This window comes from Ranitomeya imitator, chromosome 1, assembly GCF_032444005.1.
Source record: "Ranitomeya imitator isolate aRanImi1 chromosome 1, aRanImi1.pri, whole genome shotgun sequence".
Taxonomy (NCBI): domain Eukaryota; kingdom Metazoa; phylum Chordata; class Amphibia; order Anura; family Dendrobatidae; genus Ranitomeya; species Ranitomeya imitator.
In genome coordinates this window covers 392,032,327-392,047,502 of record NC_091282.1, presented here as the reverse complement: position 1 = coordinate 392,047,502, position 15,176 = coordinate 392,032,327, and positions in this window count along the sequence as shown.

Below are 15,176 nucleotides of genomic sequence, written 5' to 3'. Positions count from 1 at the left end.
TTCTGACATAATTTGGTGTCAGGCTGTCAGTGCCTGTGCGTCCACGCTGCTCCAGATCTCACCTCGCAGTGTCGTCTAATGTAATCCCACTGCGGGCCTTGGATCCATGGGCATGCACAGTGCATATCCTCGCCTCTCACTCCCCTCCTTCCCTCTTCTTCAGACTGTGCGGCGTCACGGCCGTGGCATGCTATTAGGGATCAGCTGACGGCGTACAGTCTAAAGAAGGCGGAGGGAGATGAGCGAGAGCCCGAGGTGAAGATATGCACTGCGCATGCCCAGGGATCCCAGGCTCGCAGTGTGATTCAATCAGAAGACACTGCGAGGCGGGTTCTCAGGCAGCGCGGGCGCACAGGCGCAGCCAGCCTGACACCAAATTATGTCAGAAGACAGGCAGCGCAAATTGGCCATGGCCAAGGGATAACAGAACAGCACAGGCTCCGTGACAGCTTAAAACAACGCTGAGGAGGCAGCGCATGGCACCAAGGGGGTAGGAATGACGGCTGTGCTGCGTCACAGAAGGAAAGTCCCAGCTCTGGGACGGTATAACGGTATCAGTGAACACATTTTATAAGTGTTAAGTTCTGCGTGTGCAAGGAGCTAAACTAAAAGAGCTACCTTTTCCTTGTGCAACATTACTGCTGCACAGGATGGCTCTTTCAGTAACAAACGCCGGGGGAGGACAGGTTCCCTTACATTTAGGTTGTTGTGCCAGCGTGGCGGTCGCAAGACACATTGCAGGCTACACAGCTGGGGATCAGCTGACGTTACTGAAACCCAATAACACTGGGTCGTATGTTTTGACTGTGCAGCCTGCACTTCTGAGCCGCAACTGGCGGTGTTGGAGCCTAGGAATAGCAGTTCAGGTGATAGAAAGATGAACACATCAGGAGACCTGGATGACACCCAATTACTTAATCAGGCAGAGGAGTGGCAAATTCCTGCGAGATCCAGGCCTGGTTCATTTTCAGGAAAGTAAGCCAGTCAACGTTATTGGAGGATAGTCGCATGCGACGGTCTGTTAGTACACCACCCGCGGCACTAAAGACACGTTCCGATAAGACACTAGCCGCAGGGCAAGCCAGCACCTCCAATGCATACTGGCTTAGCTCTGGCCATGTATCCAGCTTAGAGACCCAAAACTTGAACGGGGAAGAGCCGTCTGGGAGTACAGTAAGAGGGCAAGCCATGTAGTCTGTCACCATCTGACGGAACCGTTGCCTCCTGCTGACTGGAGCCGCCGGTGATGGTGTAGACATTTGGGGCGGGCACACAAAAGTTTGCCACAGTTGTGCCATACTAGGCTTGCCTTGGGCAGAGGCACTGCTTCTGCTCCCTCTTTGTGCAGAGCCTCCCCCACTGCCTCGACGCACTGAGCTGCTTTGTAAAGCACTAGGAGCACTCCTCTCAGTTGGACTGGAGAAGATGATGGAATTCTCCAGTGTGTCGTGGTACTCCCGCATTTTACGCTCCCGGGTCAATGCTGGGATGAGGTTTTGGATGTTGTCCCGGTAGCGAGGATCGAGGAGGGTGAACACCCAATAATCAGGCATGTTGAGAATGTGGTCGATGCGGCGGTCGTTTCTCAGGCACTGCAGCATGAAATCCACCATGTGCTGCAGACTGCCAACTGGCCCAGAAACGCTGTCCCCTGCTTGAGACATGATCTCTGCCCGCTCGTCATCACCCCATCCTCGCTGTACACACTGACCACTGGACAATTGTGTCACTCCCTCCTCTGGATGGAGCTCTTCCTCCTCCATTGACTCCTCCTCATCCTCCTCACAAAGTGGCCCCTGCGTACCCCTTTGTGAGGAACCACGTGGCGCTGACTCTCCAGAAGCTGATGGAAAAGGTGACTACTCATCCTCCACCTCTTCCACAACATCATCCCTTAACGCTTGCAAAGTTTGTTGAAGCAGGCAGATAAGGGGGACAGTCATGCTGACTAGTGCATCATCTGCACTTGCCATCCGCGTGGAATAATCGAAAGGACGCAAAACCTGGCAGAGGTCCTTCATAGTGGCCCACTCTGTGGTTGTGAAGTCTGATCGGCGCTGACTGCGACTTTTTAGCGCCTGATGCAGCTGGTACTCCATTACTGCTTGCTGCTGCTCACACAACCGCTCCAACATATGTAACGTGGAATTCCACCTGGTAGGTAGGTCACATATGATGCGGTGTTCCGGAAGGCGGAATCGGCGCTGCAGAGCAGCAATGCGGGATCTTGCCAAGCTGGAACGCCGCAAGTGAGCACACTCTAGGCGGACCTTGTGCAGCAGTGCATCAAGATCCGGATAGTCTCTCAGAAAACTCTGCACAACCAAATTGAGCACATGTGCTGGACATGGGATGTGAGTGAGGTTGCCAATGGCCAAAGCTGCCACCAGATTTCGGCCATTGTCACACACTACCATGCCTGGCTGGAGATTCGCTGGCACTAACCAAACATCGCTCTCCTGCTTGATGGCATTCCAGAGCTCCTGCGCTGTGTGGCTTCGATTCCCCAATGAAACTAGTTTCAAGACGGCCTGTTGACGTTTGGCCACGGCTGTGCTCATGTCGGTCATAGGTAAACGTTCACGGGTCCATGTGGAGGTGGACTGTGACGGCTCCTGCAGCGATGATTCTGAGGAACTTGTGTATGAGGAGGAGTCAATGCGTACAGACTGGATTCCTGCAATCCTTGGAGTGGGCAGGACACGTCCTGCGCCACTCGCACGATCTGTACCTGGCTCAACAACATTAACCCAATGGGCAGTGAGGGAAATGTATCGCCCCTGTCCATGTTGACTGGTCCACGCATCGGTGGTGAGGTGGACCTTGCTACTGACGGCGTTCAGTAGCGCGTGTTTTATGTGTCCCTCCACATGCTTGTGCAGGGCAGGGACAGCTTGCCTGCTGAAGTAAAAGCGGCTGGGCACCTTGTACTGTGGGACTGCCAATGCCATCAAGTCACGGAAGCTGTCAGTCTCCACCAGCCTGAATGAGAGCATTTCCAGGGACAGAAGTTTGGCAATGCCTGCATTCAGAGCCTGTGCTCGGGGGTGGTTGGCCGAGAATGCCCGCCTTTTCTCCCATGCCTGTACTACCGATGGCTGTAGAGTAGACTGGGAGTGTGAGGATGACTGGGAATGTGGTGCTGTGGGTGGAATTACACTAGGTCTCTGGACAACAGTGCCAGAGGTTCTTCCATGGCGATCCTGGGATGAAGCCAAACCAGCTGTGCGTGAGCTGGAGGAAGAGGCAACACGAGCTGAAGAGGTGGTAGCTGCCGCTGTTGGTTGGCCTACGTCTTCAGTGTGTTTTTGTAACTCCACCGCGTGCCTGGTCCGCACATGTTTCCACATATTTGTGGTATTGAGGTTGCTGACACTTTTACCTCTTTTGACTTTCTGATGACACAGCTTGCATTTGACAAAACAAATGTCATCTGCAACTGTGTCAAAAAAGGACCAGGCACTGCAAGTCTTGGGAGCGCCCTTTTTGGCTTTTGAAAGAGACAGGCTCCGAACGGGTGCCAAAGTGGAGGCTACAGGCTCCGCAGTCTTCCCCCTCCCTCTCCCTCTTTGGCCCGTAAGGGGAATCTCTTCCTCAGAGCTGCTCCCACCACCTTCCTGTTCCTCATGCCACGATGGGTCAACGACCTCATCATCTCCACTACCCTCTGCCACCAACTGCTCCTCCTGGGTAGTCTCGGCAGCACAGTACGCACCAGAAAGCGGCACCTGAGTTTCATCATCAGATGCGTACTGCGCTGTGGTCACCGCAGGCACTGGCCCACCCGCCTCTTCAGAGTCAGAGAGACAAAGCTGTTGGGCATCACTGCACACTGCCTCTTCTTCCATTTCTCCAATGCTGCTTGGCTGGCCCCCTGTTTCCAAGCCAAGAGATTCAGAGAACAGAAGTAGAGACGGCTCCTATCCTGGGCTCTCTGACTGCCTGGCCAATTTGGCAGGTGGTGAAGAGACAGATGGCTGCTCTCCAGTGGTCTGTGCCTGAGAGGATGTGGCACTAATTGAAGTTGATGCCGATGCGTTAGCTGCCATCCATCCGACAACGGCTTCAATTTGATCTTCACGCAGCAGCGGTGCACGGCGCTCTCCGACAAAGCTGCGCATGAAGGACTGTTCCCTGCTGAAACTGAGTGATGATGAGTCACCGGTGCCCGCAGCAGGCACAGAATCACCACGTCCTCTCCCTGCTCCGCGCCCACGCCCACGTGCCATACTCCCTGCCCTCTTCATCTTGGTTGACAGATAAAGATAAGCAGAAAAGTACTAAGGCCTTAGTGTGCTTATTCCTGAAATGCTCCTCCTAACAGGTGTTTGGTGAACTTTACTTTTTTTTCTGCAGATCGGGCTACAGAGCGAGTTTAACTCACACGGGGACCGTGGAGACAGCCGTAAACGGCGCTGCAAGGCCCAAAAACCCTCCTCTAGGTTATCCTATGTAGTCTTTTTCCACTATTTAGCTGGAGACGGGTGGAAAGACACTAATAGGAAATTTTAAAAAAATTTTTTAACAGGCTGCACTATTTGAAAAAAAGGACAAGTTATTTAAAGTTATGAGGCAGTAACGCACGCTGAGCTGAATCCAACCAGCTGTGGCTGCACACAGACTACAGGGTGAGCTGCGTTCACACGGAGACCGTGCAGACAGCCGTAAACGGCGCCGCAAGGCCCAAAAACCCTCCTCTAGGTTATCCTATGTAGTGTTTTTCCACTATTTAGCTGGAAACGGGTGTAAAGACACTAATAGGAAATTTTTGGAAAAATTTTCAACAGGCTGCACTATTTGAAAAAAAGGACAAATTATTTAACGGTATGAGGCAGTAACGCACCCTGAGCTGAATCCAACCGGCTGTGGCTGCACACAGACTACAGGGTGAGCTGCGCTCACACGGAGACCGTGCAGACAGCCGTAAACGGCGCTGCAAGGCCCAAAAACCCTCCTCTAGGTTATTCTATGTAGTGTTTTTCCACTATTTAGCTGGAGACGGGTGGAAAGACACTAATAGGAAATTTTTGGAAACATTTTCAACAGGCTGCATTATTTGAAAAAAAGGACCAGTTATTTAACGGTATGAGGCAGTAACGCACCCTGAGGTGAATCCAACCGGCTGTGGCTGCACACAGACTACAGGGCGAGCTGCGCTCACACGGAGACCGTGCAGACAGCCGTAAACGGCGCTGCAAGGCCCAAAAACCCTCCTCTAGGTTATCCTATTTAGTGTTTTTCCACTATTTAGCTGGAGACGGGTGGAAAGACACTAATAGGAAATTTTTGGAAAAATTTTCAGCAGGCTGCACTATTTGAAAAAAAGGAAAAGTTTTTTCACGGTATGAGGCAGTGACTTACCCTGAGCTGAATACAACCGGCTGTGGCTGCACACAGACTACAGGGCGAGCTGCGCTCACACGGAGACCGTGCAGACAGCCGTAAACGGCGCTGCAAGGCCCAAAACCCCCCTCTAGGTTATCTTATGTAGTGTTTTTCCACAATTTAGCTGGAGACGGGTGGAAAAACACTAATAGGAAATTTTAGAAAAAATGTGCAGCAGGCTGCACTATGAGCAAAAGAGGACAATGGATAGAACTGTATGAGGCAGTGTGAACCCCCCCAGGCTGAATACAACTGGGTATATGGCTGCACACAGACTACAGAGTGAGCTGCACACACACACACACACACAGAGACCTTGCAGAACGCTGTTAAAACAGCGCTGCAAGGCAAGAGCAAGGTGAACAGTGAACAACACACAGCATTTTGCTAAATTAGCCTTGGGAAAGCAAAATAAAGCAATTAGCTATCTCAACTGGCCCTCAGTTAGAACACAGCGTCCTGTCCCTAACTGAAATCACAGCATAGTGAGCGCAAAATGGCGGCAGCGTTTTTTATAGTGCAGAGTGACATCATTTCAGCAGCCAATCACAGCCTTGCCAGTACTTACATGCCCACCATGCTAAACAGGATGTGCCCACACTTCCATTCATTCCTCATTGGCTGCTGCGTGCAGTTTGAATTCTGGGAACTTCCGATTCCGGTATCCGATACGCGGGAAGTATCGGAATTCGGTATCGGAATTCCGATACCACAAGTATCGGCCGATAACCGATACTTGCGGTATCGGAATGCTCAACACTATCTACCACCCTATCTGCACTGTTGTCTGTCTGTCTCAGCTTGAAGCCTGTACACATTCGCAGGCAGGTTGCACAGTTATGCGGTTTTATTTCTATGGCTCATGTCACAGTCTCTAGTTTGCTACATACTTAGGCTGCCAGATAGGCACAGTTTCCATAGTATCAGGATTAAGGGGTACCAGCCGCTTGACTTAGCATCTGTTTCGTTCATGTGTGCGATTGACACAGTTCAGTTACAGAGCAAGTTCAACCCTCGTGCTATGTTTCTCTATGAAGGCAACAGGGTATTTTATCTAGCATCATAAGAGTTCTTTCTATTGCCTTAGCATCTGTCTCATTCACGTGTGCGATTGACACAGTTTAGTTGCAGAGTAAGTCTAATTCACGTGCTTATTTCCCTGTGTCATGGACCAGGTTTAGCACTTAGCATTCTAAGTGTAGTACCTCTCGTGAATTAACTGAGCTTGGTACTCAGTGTTCAGTACCCAATGTCTGGCATTAACTCAGTGTGTGTAAGGAAATGCTCACTGCTTGGTTCTGCCATTGTTCACACTAGCAGCAGGTTACATCTCTGCACAGTGGACACCGGGTTGCGATTCCACTTTAATTTATATTTTATTTAGTGCGATCCGTCAACCCTAACAGTACACTAGCACCCCTATGATTTCCCTATAGACCTCATTCTGGTGACCGAGCCTCCTCATGGGCATGTCTACCCTTTGTCTTTCTCAGAGACTGAGGCTATGTTGGAATATATCAGGGAAAATTTAGCGAGTGCGTTTATCAGGAAATCAGTCTCTCCTGCTGGAGCTACGTTCTTTTTTGTTCAAAAGAAGAATAGGATATTATGCCCTCGACTAATGATGGTCTGAATGCAATCACTATTAAATCAAATATCCTCTGCCGTTAATCTCTGAGCTCTTTGATAGGCTGCTCGATGCTAGGATATTTACGAAGTTGGACTTGCGTGGGGCTTATAATCTTATTAGTATACATGAAGGGGACGAATGGAAGACCGCCTTTAATACCCGGGACAGCTATTATGAGTAATTGGTCATGCCATTTGTTCTCTGTAATGCCCCCACAGCCTTTCAAGACTTTGTTAATTACATCTTTTGGGAATTGTTATTCACATCTGTGGTGGTATATCTGGATGACATACATATCTATTCCCTAGATGTTGATACTCACCGTAAAGATGTGTGGAGAATTATGAGCTCTTATGCGGCAATTCACTTTATGCCAAACTGGAGAAGTGCGTGTTTGAGCAGGACTTTTTACCATTTACTAGGCACATTATCTCTACCAAGGGTTTTGCTATTCACCTGCCAAGCTGGAGTCGGTGTTGAACTGGCAGGAGCCTCATTCCCTTAAAGCGGTGCAGCGATTTATGGGATTCATTATTTATTACTGCCAGTTCATTCCCCACTTCTCCACTTTAGGAGCTCCGTTGGTAGCCCTAACCAAGGGAGCTAATCCTAGGCAGTGGTCTGAGGAAGTCTCCAAGGCCTTTACCTCCTTGAAGTCTCATTTCGCTAAGGTGCCTGTTCTGCATCAGCCCTATAGTGATAAACCTTTCATCTTGGAGGTGGATTCCTCTTGCTTTGGGGCTGGGGCAGTCCTGTACCAAAAGGATGCTCAAGATCGAAGACATTCATGCTTCTTTTTCTTCAAGACCTTTTCATCTGCAGAAAGGAATTATTTCATTGGGGACAGGGAGTTGTTAGCTATGAAACTGGCTTTTTCAGAATGGAGATATCTCCTGGAGGATGTCTTATAAGTCCCTTCGGAGAGCCTTCAGATGGTGACACCGGTGTCTCTAGAGCAGATACCTCAGGGCAAAACCTATGTTCCACCTAATCTGCAGCCAGAAGTTCTCTCATGGGCACACACCTCCAGAGTGGGTGGTTATTTTGGCATTAAAAGGACCACAGAACTTCTTGAGAGTAGGGTTAAGCGACTTTTCTTTTTATAGGATCGGGTCGGGTTTCACGAAACCCGACTTTTTCAAAAGTCGGGTCGAGTGAAATCGGCCGATCCTATAGAAAAGTCGGGGTCGGGGTCGGCCAAAACACGAAACCCAATGCAGTGCATTGGGTTTCTAATGGTTCCCAGGGTCTGAAGGAGAGGAAACTCTCCTTCAGACCCTGGGATCCATATTTAAGTGTAAAATAAAGAATCAAAATAAAAAATATTGATATACTTACCCTCGGACGTGCCCTGGTTCTCACCGGCAGCCTTCCTTCCTAAGAATGAGCGCCTGAAGGACCTTCGATAACGTCGCGGCTTGTGATTGGTCGCTTGAGCGGTCACATGGGCGTCACGCGACCAATCACAAGCCGCGATGTCATCTAAGGTCCTTCAGGTGCTGATTCTTAGGAAGGAAGGCTGCGGGTTAGAACCAGGGCGCGTCCGAGGGTGAGTATATACCTATTAGGAATATACTCACCCACGGACGCGCCCTTGGACGCTTCCTTCCTAAGAATTAGCACCTGAAGGACCTTAGATGACTTCGCGGCTTGTGATTGGTCGCGTGACCGCCCATGTGACCGCTCACGCGACCAATCACAAGCCGCGACGTCATCGAAGGCCCTTCAGGCGCTCATTCTTAGGAAGGAAGGCTGCCGGTGAGAACCAGGGCGCGTCCGAGGGTAAGTATATCAATATTTTTTTTTTATTCTTTATTTTACACTTAAATATGAATTCCGATACCGATTCCCGATATCTTAAACATATCGGAACTCGGTATCGGAATTCCGATTCCAGATCAGAAGATCGCCGACCTCATGGCCGACTCCACACAGGGGTCGCGTCGGGTTTCATGAAACCCGACTTTGCCAAAAGTCGGCGACTTCTGAATCTGGCCGACCCGTTTCGCTCAACCCTACTTGAGAGGTCATATTGGTGGCCTCAGATGGTGCGACATGTCAGGGACAATGTGTAAGCCTGCATCTCGTGTACTAGGAACCGCCAGACTCAGAACTGTGGCTTGCTCTATTCCTTGCATGTGGTGGATAGGCCCTGGGAGATGGTCGGGATGGACTTTATAGTTGACCTGCCTCAGTCTCACAATAATAATGTCATTTGAGTTGTCGCCGATCATTTCTCCAAAATGGTGCTACTGGATTCTCTTCCTCGTATACCATCCGGATGGGCTCTGGTGGTATTGTTTATCAAACATGTATTCTGCCTTCATGGGATGCCCGACAAGATGTTCAGTGATCGGGGTCCTCTCATTTCTGGAGGGAGCTTTGTCGCCTGTTCAGTATAGAGCTTAATCTGACTTCTGCATATCATCCTGAGACTAATGGGTTGATGGACAGGACCAATCAGACACTGACATGACAATTGTTCATCCCTGCTTCCATGAGCAGAGTTTGACTTAAACAATGCCGTCTCTGATTCCACGGGGCAGACTCCTTTTCTCCTAAACAATGGTCAACATCCGCATGTTCCTGTGCCCATGCCCGTCTCATCTTCTGACCTGAGGGTGGTATCACCTCAGTCTTCCATTACATTTGAATATCACTGACACTTTTCATGTGTCTCTTCTACAACCTGTGTGCATGGCTCGATTTTCTGGGACTCCTACTGGGGGTTCTGATACGTCCTCAGATGATTTTGAGGTCAATGTCATTGTAGAGTCTAAGGTGGTGTGTGGTAAAACAAAATTTTCTGGTTGACTGGAAGGGTCATGGACCAGAGGATAGCACCTGGGAGCCTATTGAGCACATTCATGCCCCTCAACTTTTTGCAGCTTTTGAGCGTGACAAACGTCGTTGGGGAGAATGCTAGCGGGGGGTAAGCATTGTCTGTTTCTGTTTGGGGTGGACAATAACGTATAAAAGGCTCTCAGCAGCGCACGTGGGCGTGCTACTGTCATTTTAGCTTTGATGTGTTTGAGTGGATGCTCTACCACTAGTGTTGAGCGATACCTTCCGATATCGGAAAGTATCGGTATCGGATTGGATCGGCCGATATTCAAAAAATATCGGATATCGCCGATACCGATACCCGATCCCAATGCAAGTCAATGGGACCAAAATATCGGAATTAAAATAAACCCTTTCTTTCCTTGTAGGTTCATTCTACATGAAGGAAAACAACTAAGAATAATGCAGGATGTATTTGGGGAGGTGGCGGAGACATTAAAGGCATAGAGGTTTAGCGCAATCAAATAGAATAGCATGATTTTTTTTTTTTTTTAAAGACGTTCAGAGTGACAAAGATATTGACTATGTAAATTTTTTTTTATTTTGTCAGATATTGATGTTTCACTATTCCACGCCCTTCCCCTTCTTTTTTTTTTACTTTTCCCACACTTTCATCTTCATCATCATCAGCATCTTTGACATCAACTTCTTCTTCACCTTATTCATCTTCTTCTTCATCTTCTACCTATTTTTTTTAATTACATTCTTCATATTCATTTTATTCAACTATTATTATTCTTCCTATTCTACATATTCATTTTATTCAACTATTATTATTCTTCCTATTCTACTTCTTCATCATATTCTCATTTGTGACAGGCATTCCCGTAGTTGTTATCTATAAAAGTTTGAAGATTACACCTTCCGTTCTGCCTGTCACAAAAGTTACATTTGTCCGCGTTCAGTTTGGCCTGCAGCATCAGGCTTTATCCAGGGGCACCACGAGGAGGAACGGACTCACCCCCATACACTGCTTAGTCTTCTTCTGCATATAATTTAGATAATATCTTTTGCTCTGATATTAAGTGTTATGCTTAATGTTCTTCTGCTCTTTGTTCTGCAGCCTCTTGTTCTTCTGCTTCTCGGTCTTCCATGTCGTCTTCGCCAGGGTCGTCGTCTCCAGGGTCATCATCACCGCCGTCGTCGTCTCCGCCGTCGTTATCGGGGTGGTCTTCAGGGTCGTCATCTCCAGGGTCATCGTCATCTCACTGGTTGTCGTCTCTGGTGTCGTCGTCATCTTAGGGGTTGTCTTCCGGGTCGTCAACTTGGAAATGTAGCAGAAGGTACAAGAAGGCTGAGAAAATGCCAAGAACCAGCTGATGGAACTGGAACTAGGATGGCTACCCGAAGGTTCAAGAGCCTATGGAACTACCGAGGACCAGCTGACGTTACTGGAACCCGGTTACTAAGCAGGAGGTACCCGTGCTAAAAAGCACTACCAAGGACCGCCTGACGTTGGTGGAACTTGGATACCCAGAAGGAGGCACCTAAGCCAAAGGCTCTGCCCGGAACCAGCTGACGGTACTGGAACCAGGATGGGGAGCAGAAGGTACAAGAGCAAAAGACACTGCCGAGAACCAGCTGACGGTGCTGGAACCAGGATGTGGACCAGAAGGTCCACAGGAGAGGAGAGAACAGCTAGGCCGCGAGGCAGCCGCAGTTACCGAACACCAACAGTCCTACAGGGGGAGCTTGGCCTACTGGCACTACAGAACCAGCCTTGACTGCCAATTCACGCAGCCCACATAGGAAGCTCCTAAACTGGAGGCACCCTGGAGTTGGCTAACCCGACCGCAACACGACGGGGCAACGCATAGGCGTCTCAGTGTGCTTGACACTACCCGGAAACAGCTGACGGTGCTGGAACCAGGCTGGGCACGAGGGATTACCCGTGACAAAAACACTGCTGAGAACCAGCTGGCGGTGCTGGAACCCGGATGCGTTGCCCCAGTGTGCAAGAGCCAATGGCACCAAGGACCAGCTGACGGTGCTGGAACCCGGTTACTAAGCTGTAGGTGCCCGCGCTTAAAAGCACTACCAAGGACCGCCTGGCGTTGGCGGAACTCGGATACCCAGGAGGAGGCACCTAAGCCAAAGGCTCTGCCCGGAACCAGCTGACGGTGCTGGAATCAGGTGGTGGACCAGAAGGTCTACAGGAGAGGAGAGAACAGCTAAGGCCGCGAGGCAGCCGCAGTTACCGAACACCAACAGTCCTACAGGGGGAGCTTGGCCTACTGGCACTACAGAACCAGCCTTGACTGCCAATTCACGCAGCCCACATAGGAAGCTCCTAAACTGGAGGCACCCTGGAGTTGGCTAACCCGACCGCAACACGACGGGGCAACGCATAGGTGTCTCAGTGTGCTTGACACTACCCGGAAACAGCTGACGGTGCTGGAACCAGGCTGGGCACGAGGGAGTACCCGTGACAAACACACTGCCGAGAACCAGCTGGCGGTGCTGGAACCCGGATGCGTTGCCCCAGTGTGCAAGAGCTAATGGCACCGAGGACCAGCTGACGGTGCTGGAACCTGGTTACTAAGCTGTAGGTGCCCGCGCTTAAAAGCACTACCAAGGACCGCCTGGCGTTGGCGGAACTCGGATACCCAGGAGGAGGCACCTAAGCCAAAGGCTCTGCCCGGAACCAGCTGATGGTGCTGGAACCAGGTGGTGGACCAGAAGGTCCACAGGAGAGGAGAGAACAGCTAGGCCGCGAGGCAGCCGCAGTTACCGAACACCAACAGTCCTACAGGGGGAGCTTGGCCTACTGGCACTACAGAACCAGCCTTGACTGCCAATTCACGCAGCCCACATAGGAAGCTCCTAAACTGGAGTTGGCTAACCCGACCGCAACACGACGGGGCAACGCATAGGCGTCTCAGTGTGCTTGACACTACCCGGAAACAGCTGACGGTGCTGGAACCAGGCTGGGCACGAGGGAGTACCCGTGACAAAAATACTGCTGAGAACCAGCTGGCGGTGCTGGAACCCGGATGCATTGCCTATTCAAGATTGTCTTCCTAGAGCCCCAACTAGCGGTGCGGGAGCAAAGGGTAAGCAGGGGGAGCATAGTGTAGGCTGAACCCTGCACTGGAGGCAGCTTTGTGTCTGCGTTGCGTTTGCAGGACACGATGCCGGCTACACAGCGGGGGAACAGCTGGAGGTGCTGAACCCCACTGACATATTGGCTGGTGTTTTTCTCTGTGCAGCTAGCACTTCCGGGCAAAAACTGGCGGTGTTAGAGCCCAGGGACAGCAGGAGGAGGAGAGGAGCAGAGTGTAGGCCGAAGCCTAATTGAACCAATTTCAAAGGTAACCTTTAACCCACCCTCAGGTGTTACAATGTAGAAGAGCCACACCTTGTGCAGCAGTAATGCTCCACAAGTGAAAGGTTGCTCTTTAAATTTTGCTCATTGCACATGCAGAAGGAAAGACGTACACAATTTTGCCCATTGTACAGTAGAACTGTATTGGAGGTGTGACTTGTCTTTTTAAGGAGATGCGGCACAGGGGTCCAAAAATAACGCCTTGGTGCTGGACGCAGCCTCCTGAGCGTTGTTATTTGCTGTACAGGAGTCTGCGCTCTTGTTAGCCCTTGGCCATGCCCAGTTAGCGCTGACTGTCTTCTCACCTCATTTCACGTTGGCCGGTGCGGTTAGCGATGGTCATGAATCCCAGACCCACAGTGTCTTTTCATAAAGTAACACTGCGGGGCTGTGATTCGTGGCCTTGCGCAGTAAATATGTTTGCCGCTCACACATGTCCTTACACCTGCTTCAGACTGGGCGGCCTCAGCTGATCCCTTATCGCATGCCGCGGCCATGAGGCCGCACAGTCTGAAGAAGGCGGAAGGAGATGAGTGAAGACAGGCGAACATATGCACTGCATATGCCCATCAATCACACCCTCACAGTCAAAATATACGAGACAACGAGGGGCGTTGTGTCGGGCAGGGCGGACGCACAAGCACAAGCAGCCAACCAATGATGTCAGAAGACGGGCAGTGCTAACAAGGGTGGTGCTGCGTATCCTTAACAAGGAAAGTCACACCTCTGGGACAGTGTAATGGTCTCCAATGAGACACATTTTGTACGTGTTAAATTCAACGTGGGCAAGGAGAAAAACTCAGCCACCTTGTACAAATGCAGCATTACTGCTGTACAAGGTGGCTGTTACCCAGTAACACATTGGCTGGTGTATTTCTCTGTGCAGCTAGCACTTCCGGGCCCCAACTGGCGGTGTTAGAGCCCTGGGTCAGTAGGAGGAGGAGAGGAGCAGAGTGTAGGCCGAAGCCTGCACTGGTGGCAGCTTTTGTTCTGTTGTGCCAGCGTGGCTTGTGCTGGACACGTTGCCGACTACACAGCAGGGGAACAGCTGGCGGTGCTGAACCCCACTGACACATTGGCTGGTGTTTTTCTCTGTGCAGCTAGCACTTCCGGGCAAAAACTGGCGGTTTTAGAGCCCAGGGTCAGCAGGAGGAGGAGGAGAGGAGCAAAGTGTAGGCCGAAGCCTAATTGAACCAATTTCAAAGGTAACCTTTAACCCACCCTCAGGTGTTACAATGTAGAAGAGCCATACCTTGTGCAGCAGTAATGCTCCACAAGTGTAAGGTTTCTCTTTAAATTTTGCTCATTGCACACGCAGAGTGAAAGACGTACACAATTTTGCCCATTGTACAGTAGAACTGTATTGGAGGCGTGACTTGTCTTTGTAAGGAGACGCGGCACAGGTGTCCAAAAATAACGCCTTGGTGCTGGGCGCAGCCTCCTGAGCGTTATTTGCTGTACAGGAGTCTGCGGTCTTGTTATCCCTTGGCCGTGCGCTGCATGTCTTCTCACCTCATTTCATGTTCGCCGCTGCGGTTACCAATGGCCATGAATCCCAGACCCGCAGTGTCTTTTAATAAAGTCACACTGCAGAGCTGGGATTTGTGGCCTTGCGCAGTAAATATGTTCGCCGCTCACACATGTCCTTACACCTGCTTCAGACTAGGCGGCCTCAGCTGATCCCTTATCGCCTGCCACGGCCATGAGGCCGCACAGTCTGAAGAAGGCGGAAGGAGATGAGTTAAGACAGGCGAACATATGCACTGCACATGCTCATCAATCACACCCTCGCAGTCAAAATATATGAGACAACGAGGGGGGTTGTGTCGGGCAGGGCAGACGCACAGGCACAGGCAGCCAACCAATGATGTCAGAAGACGGGCAGCGCTACCAATGGGGGTGCTGCGTGTCATTAAAAAGGAAAGTCACACCTCAGGGACAATGTAATGGTCTCTAATGAGACACATTTTGTACGTGTTGAGTTCCACGTGG